Source organism: Trichomycterus rosablanca, chromosome 5, assembly GCF_030014385.1.
Source record: "Trichomycterus rosablanca isolate fTriRos1 chromosome 5, fTriRos1.hap1, whole genome shotgun sequence".
Taxonomy (NCBI): Eukaryota; Metazoa; Chordata; class Actinopteri; order Siluriformes; family Trichomycteridae; genus Trichomycterus; species Trichomycterus rosablanca.
Window position 1 is genome coordinate 50,787,627 of NC_085992.1, and position 6,994 is coordinate 50,794,620.

Sequence of the window (6,994 nt, forward strand, 5' to 3'; positions counted from 1 at the left end):
GCACATTGTTTGTTATGCTTGACGTATAAAATGCGACAGACCCTAAAAGTCTGAAGGTTTAATAATGTAAATTTAGTGGTTTGAGAAAATGCAAAAAAAAATTGACTGCAGATTACAGAAAATCAGGAAGCCAAGGAAGCTTTTTAACTCTACAGATATGAAGAACAGGGTTAACAAAAGTCATGATTGAAGAAAGGACATAAGTAAAGCACCACAGTATTTCAAAATCCATCTTTGACAGTTTCTCAATAAGACTTCCAATCAGCAGTACAGGGATATACTGAACAAGCATTGATACTGTAAGTATCAGGATTTGTGTCATTGCTTTTCTCTGTTTTTGTCTGGCCTCCTCTTTTCTATTCATATTCATTCTCTGACCTGCTTTGGGGAACTTCAGGGCCTTCAGTATGGCTAATAAACAAAACAATTTAAAAGAGAATAAGAGGAGATTCAATGGTACAAACACTTCAAGAAACAGAAATATGTTTTGTGGGGGGAAAACAAACATACAAAACACACCGAATGAAGGAATAATCACCCAGACCACAGCAGAACATGCCAGTCTGTATCGTAGAGGTTTAAACTTCAGGAAGGAGACGGGATGAAGGACCGCTAGGTATCGCTCAAAGCAGATCAGGCAGTGGAACAGAGGACGACCGATGCTGGGTATCGCAAACATAAAATATGCCACGTTGTAAAGTTCTGTAAACTTAACAGCTGCGATGAAGCTGCTACTACTCAGACACCACAGCAACTCACAAACAGCAAGATTGAGGTTGAAGAACTCTGGGACTATGCCGCTTCCCTTTCCCTTACAAATAAGCCACAGAACAAAACAATGGATTGGAGAGCCCAGGAATATATTCATGATATCAGTTGAAAAGTAGACGTAGGTAAGGCTTAAGTAGCTGGTATCATTCTTGAGTTCAAGCAGGTTGGCTGACCTGTTGATTTCATGAGAGAAGTTCATCTCCAGATTTTATACTCCACTTCTGAAAACAAGTGAAACAGAAAAATTGACTTTTGGAAAATGATCTCACCATCACTGCAAAAAATCACTTTAAAAAAACAAGAAAAATAAAAGCAAATCAAGAGAAAAAGTGCTTAAATCCAGCAAAATTATCTGCCAGTATAGTGAGAAAATTTATCTTAGCAAGATTTCCTAAAACAAGAAAAAAAATCTTGTGCTATAAATTATCTTATAATCTTAAAATTAGTAAGAAATTACTTGATTTAAGGCATTATGGCTAGATTTGAGTAACACTCATTTGCTCTAATTTCATATAAATAATCCAAAAACTAGCATAATCAGCTAAACTAGCATATTAATCTTGTTTTAAGCATTTTCATAAAACCTTATTTGGTAAAGAATTTCTTGAAATTAGAATGCTTGGACATATTTTTAGCTAAAAAGGCTTTAGAATGTTCTTAAATTAACACTTTAAAGCTTAAAATAAGATCAACTCCAGAAAATAGTTCTCAAAATAAGAAATAAACAATTAAAAACCCTCACATTATTATAATTATTATTAGTAAAACTTCTTAAAATAAGCAATAATACATAGATTTTTGCATCACACTAAATGCCTTAAAACCTGTCAGAAAATATGAAAATTAGAGCATTTTAATCATGACAAGCATTAAAAATTCAGTTTCCATGCACAAAAGAAAGATATAGAGACTCAATACTAGTCTGTTTCTCTAATTTAAGTCTGTTGGTAAGACTGCACTGCTAGTAATCTGAGACTCAAAAGAATGTACTTTATACTCAAATTAAGACATCATTCGATAATCCGTTTATCAAAAATACAACAGAAAATCTGAATTTTGCAATCAATTTTATTAACTTTAACAAGTGTGCCATCATGGCAGCTTTATATGAATACATTACAAGTGTGCAAACAAGACAGATTTATCCAAATACACAACAAGCATGTTCAGGCCGCTTCTGAGAATTCTATTAAAACATGTCAATCTTAGATGTCAAGGCTTTCCAATAACAATGTCCCTACGTCTACAACATTAACAACATTGCTTGGTCTTCATATACCATCTTTAAACATTAAAAAATAATAATAAAAAGGGACCTGGACCTGACTTGCAGCACGTATACGCCATGACATATAAAACACCTTGGTGCAGCAGGCCTTCAGGGAATGTTGTCACTGGGTTCTTCCCAACACTGATCATGCAGTTATCCTGGTCAGTTAGAAGCAGGGGGGTTGATAGACGGCATCTACTAAGAACAGCATTTTCAGCAGCGTTTTCAGAGGGCTGAAAAAACAAAAACCAAAGGCACTATAAGCCACAGACATGAACAGAACAAACTTTATTCAGGATTTAAATAACAACTTAAAGTTTCTTTGCAAGCAGTTTAGTAAACTATCTAAACAACAAATAAATAACAGTTGACAATACTTACCATGAGAATATGAAAGAGCCTCACTTGGCTGTCCCAGTTTCTGTGGTGGTGCAACTCCTGATGGGAAGAGTGCTGGAAGGCCGTTCAAAATCTCAATGGACTGTTGCACTATTTAAAGAAAAGCAATGTCTTACTGAAATTGAAATCACTTTTAAAATAAATTTTTTCCCTTCCAGAATTTTTACAAAATGTCATATCTAATTCATTTAATTTTTGCCTGGCCACACCACAGGATTTACAATAATTACACATTTATTTTACCTTCAGTCACCGAAACCACCAGACTTTAAATCTACCCAGAATAAAACAGACACCACCAAACGTGTACAAAGTTCTAGACCAACCTGAGAGCTCACAACATTTCTCATGAACAGACATGACTTTAGACGGGGCTTCAGACTACCGCTTGTTGAGGATGATAAAAATAGCACATGGGATATTTTACTGATTACTGATAAACTGTTTTGCTTCAGGGTCGAGTGGCAAATAAAGACTGAACACTTAACATCTATAAAACAATCATATACTAATAAAGCAGTATTTCATCCAGAAATTATTTTAAATCACTTTTATTTCATCAAGTTTTTACTGCAAGCATAACGCAAATTTCTATCTTTAATGAGAATAAATTGTAGCATCAAGCTAACAGTTGTCTGTTCGTGTTTAACACTCTTAAACAGACAAAGTTTCTAACAAACATTTAAGTAACATTAGAGACTCTAATCTGGCCAACCTTCTAAGTACTATTCACAAACAACAATCTAATGTTTGTGTTCAGTGATTAGCCAATTTAGTGATTTTAAAACTTAAATTAGGCTTTTCTTTCAGCCATAAATGTTAATAATTGTTTATAATTACTGTTTGCTAGCTATTTACATCGATTAACCATAACATTAACACCACCTCCTTGTATCTACACTCATAGTCTATTTTATCAGCTCCACTTACCATACTGGAGTACTTTTCTAGTTCTACAATTACAGACTGTAGTCCATCAGTTTCTCTGCATACTTTGTTAGCCATCTTCCATCCTGTTCTTCAATGGTCAGGACCCCCACAGGACCAACACAGAGCAGGTATTAATTCACTGAAGGATTGTCTCAGCACTGCAGTGACTGACATGGTGGTGGTGTTTTAGTGTGAGTTGAACTAGTACAAGTGGATCAGACATAGCAGTGCTGCTGGAGTTTTTAAAACATTGTGTCCACTCATTGTCCACTCTACAGACACTCCTACCTTGTAGATGTAAAGTCTGAGACGTTCGCTCATGTCTTGCTGCAGTTTGTGTTGGTCATGCACTAGTCCTTCATTAGTGGTCACAGGATGCTGCCCAAAGAACATCGTTGGCTGGTGGAATCAGCAGTGGAACTGAGATGCTTAAAAACTCAATTAGCACTGCTGTCTTATCCACTCATATCAGTGCAACACACACCAACACACCACCATCACATCAGTGTCACTGCAGTGCTGAGAATAATCCACCACCCAAAGAAAACCTGCTCTGTGTTGATACTCTGGGGGGTCCTGAAGAACAGGATGGAAGAGGGATAAAGCATGCAGAGAAACTGATGGTCTACAGACTGTAATGGTAGAACTACAAAGTACTCCAGTATGATAAGTGGAGCTGATAAAATAGACGATGAGTGTAGATTAAGGTGGTGTTAATGTTACGACTGATGTGTGTATGATGCCCATTACAATGCATTCTGAGCCACAATATTACAGTATTTACATATAATTGTAAGAGTTATTACAAAAAAACCTAACTACAATATTAAATTACATTGATGTGTTTTCATGAATGGAGTTCATTATAAGTAATAAAGTGATGCTTTAAAATATTTTAGACAGCGGTGCCTCTAGGGGTACAAACTGCTGAATACATTTTGAGTAATGAATTATATTGAATTTACCTTCATCCAGAGTCACTGGTGGCTTCATTACATTTTTCATGACTCCAAAGAACTGAACTTTTGAACAGAATGCTTTCCATCAGTTCTGTGGTGTACTTGTGATTGCCAGATTAAAGAATCATCCATCCAACTCATCCATCACCTGTAAACAAGCACAAACAGCCATGAGAACATACGTTAGAGAACTAGAACTGAAGCATCTCAATTTTTATTTAATCTCTATTTCTGATCTAAAACTGAGATCACTATTGTCACAATTTATTTGGGCCCTAAGGAGAAAAAAATATGATTTAAGAGATATTTAAAACAAAGAGTTTACAAAAAGTATAAATATACATTTATGTACACTGCCTTCTAAACGAAACAAAGTATAATTTACATAACATTACAAATAAACAAAATACTAAGAGATGAGTTACAAGAATTACTAAAATAATTCAAACAGCAGATATTAACTGTGTATTCAAATGTATTCTTTGCAATAAGTAAATGGTTTTTCAAAATACTGTTTCGTATACATCAAATGACAATTTCACAAACATAAGCTGATTAAAAATGCTCTTTATAGCAGCAAAGTAAACAATCAGAAAAACAAAACAAACCTACTTATTATTACTTGTGTTCATCACTACAGGCTCCACAATAACACAACATGAGCCATAACATGATTATACTGCAATAATATTATTGCAATAATCATTCATTTATCCTGATTTATTACTTATGGTTACAAGTTATTCCTCCAAAACGCATCTAATAAATCACCACACTTTTATAATCTTCCTTACCCTTAAACTTTTAGCACTTTGTGTTCTCCACAAAGTTATTTTCCTATCCTAACACCACGTTCACCAGGCTGAAGTGACCCTCTGTGGAGCCGCTTGTCCATGAACAGTTTCAAAACAGTTCAGAAGCTCAAACTCACTTCACTGACATTTTAAAACTCTCATTTTAACTTTCATCTTTTTCAAGTCTAAATGAAACTTCGTTGTTTTTCCCTCTTACAGAAAGCAGCACTCATGTTTACTGTGAGGCTTCGTCCCAACTCACTCCCCCTTCCGTATTTAGTGCACTTGGTAGGACATGACATATTAGCGCTTCCACCCCAGACAGTGTAGTGCACTATATAGGGAACACGGAGTGATTTGAGACACTACATACGGACCTACTGTAAGGAGCAGATCTGTTTACCCAGTTACCTAATAAATTGCATTATCCAAGAATCCAGTGTTACCACTCACAATTTTAATTTAAAAGTATATTCTATGGTCCAACTACACTTGGTTATCAAACCTGAAAACAATTAAGAAAAAAAATGCTGACTTTAAAGTTAAGCTAGCTAGCTAAGTTAATTAGGTCAATGCTAATGTAAATAAACCTAGATAAGACTCTGAACAAGCACAATACTGGCTCACAAAACTCAACATTCAAACAGAAGATATAAGTTATTAGCTCACCTGTAAGTGCTGCGGTGGAAATATCATCCAGGGTTTCTCCATTTCAGTTGTTTATGGTTAGCACTTTACGTTTTACCTCGTTTCACTGCTAAATCCTTTTGCCAGTGATATATTTGTTATTTTAAAAGATCAAAACTGAAACTTTGATCAGTTTCCCAAAGGTTTATTGTTCATTATTCATCGTTCTCAAAATAAAAGAGCTTGCAGCTGCTCAGCATGTGTGGAAACTTTATGACAATTGAAAAAGCAACTTCGAACCAAAAATGCTAAAATTGTGCAAAGATATAAAAACAGTTCAACTGTGCTGCAGAAACGAATAAATGAGCAAGTAAAAGGTGACAAATTATAAATGGATATTTTACAGACAGACAGACAGACAGATAGATGGAGAGATAGACAGACAGACAGATAGATAGACAGATAAATAAATAGATAGATAGACAGACAGACAGATTGATAGACAGACAGACAGATAGATTGTATATAGATAGATAGACAGACAGATGGACAGACAGACAGATTGTAGATAGATAAATAGATAGATTATAGATTGTAGATAGACAGACAGACATATACAGTGTATCACAAAAGTGAGTACACCCCTCACATTTCTGCAGATATTTAAGTATATCTTTTCATGGGACAACACTGACAAAATGACACTTTGACACAATGAAAAGTAGTCTGTGTGCAGCTTATATAACAGTGTAAATTTATTCTTCCCTCAAAATAACTCAATATACAGCCATTAATGTCTAAACCACTGGCAACAAAAGTGAGTACACCCCTAAGAGACTACACCCCTAAATGTCCAAATTGAGCACTGCTTGTCATTTTTCCTCCAAAATGTCATGTGATTTGTTAGTGTTACTAGGTCTCAGGTGTGCATAGGGAGCAGGTGTGTTCAATTTAATAGTACAGCTCTCACACTCTCTCATACTGGTCACTGAAAGTTCCAACATGGCACCTCATGGCAAAGAACTCTCTGAGGATCTTAAAAGACGAATTGTTGCGCTACATGAAGATGACCAAGGCTACAAGAAGATTGCCAACACCCTGAAACTGAGCTGCAGCACAGTGGCCAAGATGATGCAGCATTTTAAAAGAGCAGGGTCCACTCAGAACAGACCTCGCGTTGGTCGTCCAAAGAAGCTGAGTGCACGTGCTCAGCGTCACATCCAACTGCTGTCTTTGAAAGATAG

General features: G+C 35.6%; 1 long non-coding RNA gene across 1 annotated transcript; it reads right to left on the reverse strand.

The window, feature by feature from the left end:
- Positions 1–1,921: 1,921 nt before the first annotated feature.
- On the reverse strand, positions 1,922–4,468 carry LOC134314667 (uncharacterized). The gene is made up of 3 exons (XR_010012413.1): positions 4,336–4,468; positions 2,423–2,530; positions 1,922–2,274 (listed from the first exon to the last, which is right to left on the reverse strand). It is a non-coding gene; the product is annotated as an uncharacterized LOC134314667 (long non-coding RNA).
- Positions 4,469–6,994: the final 2,526 nt, after the last annotated feature.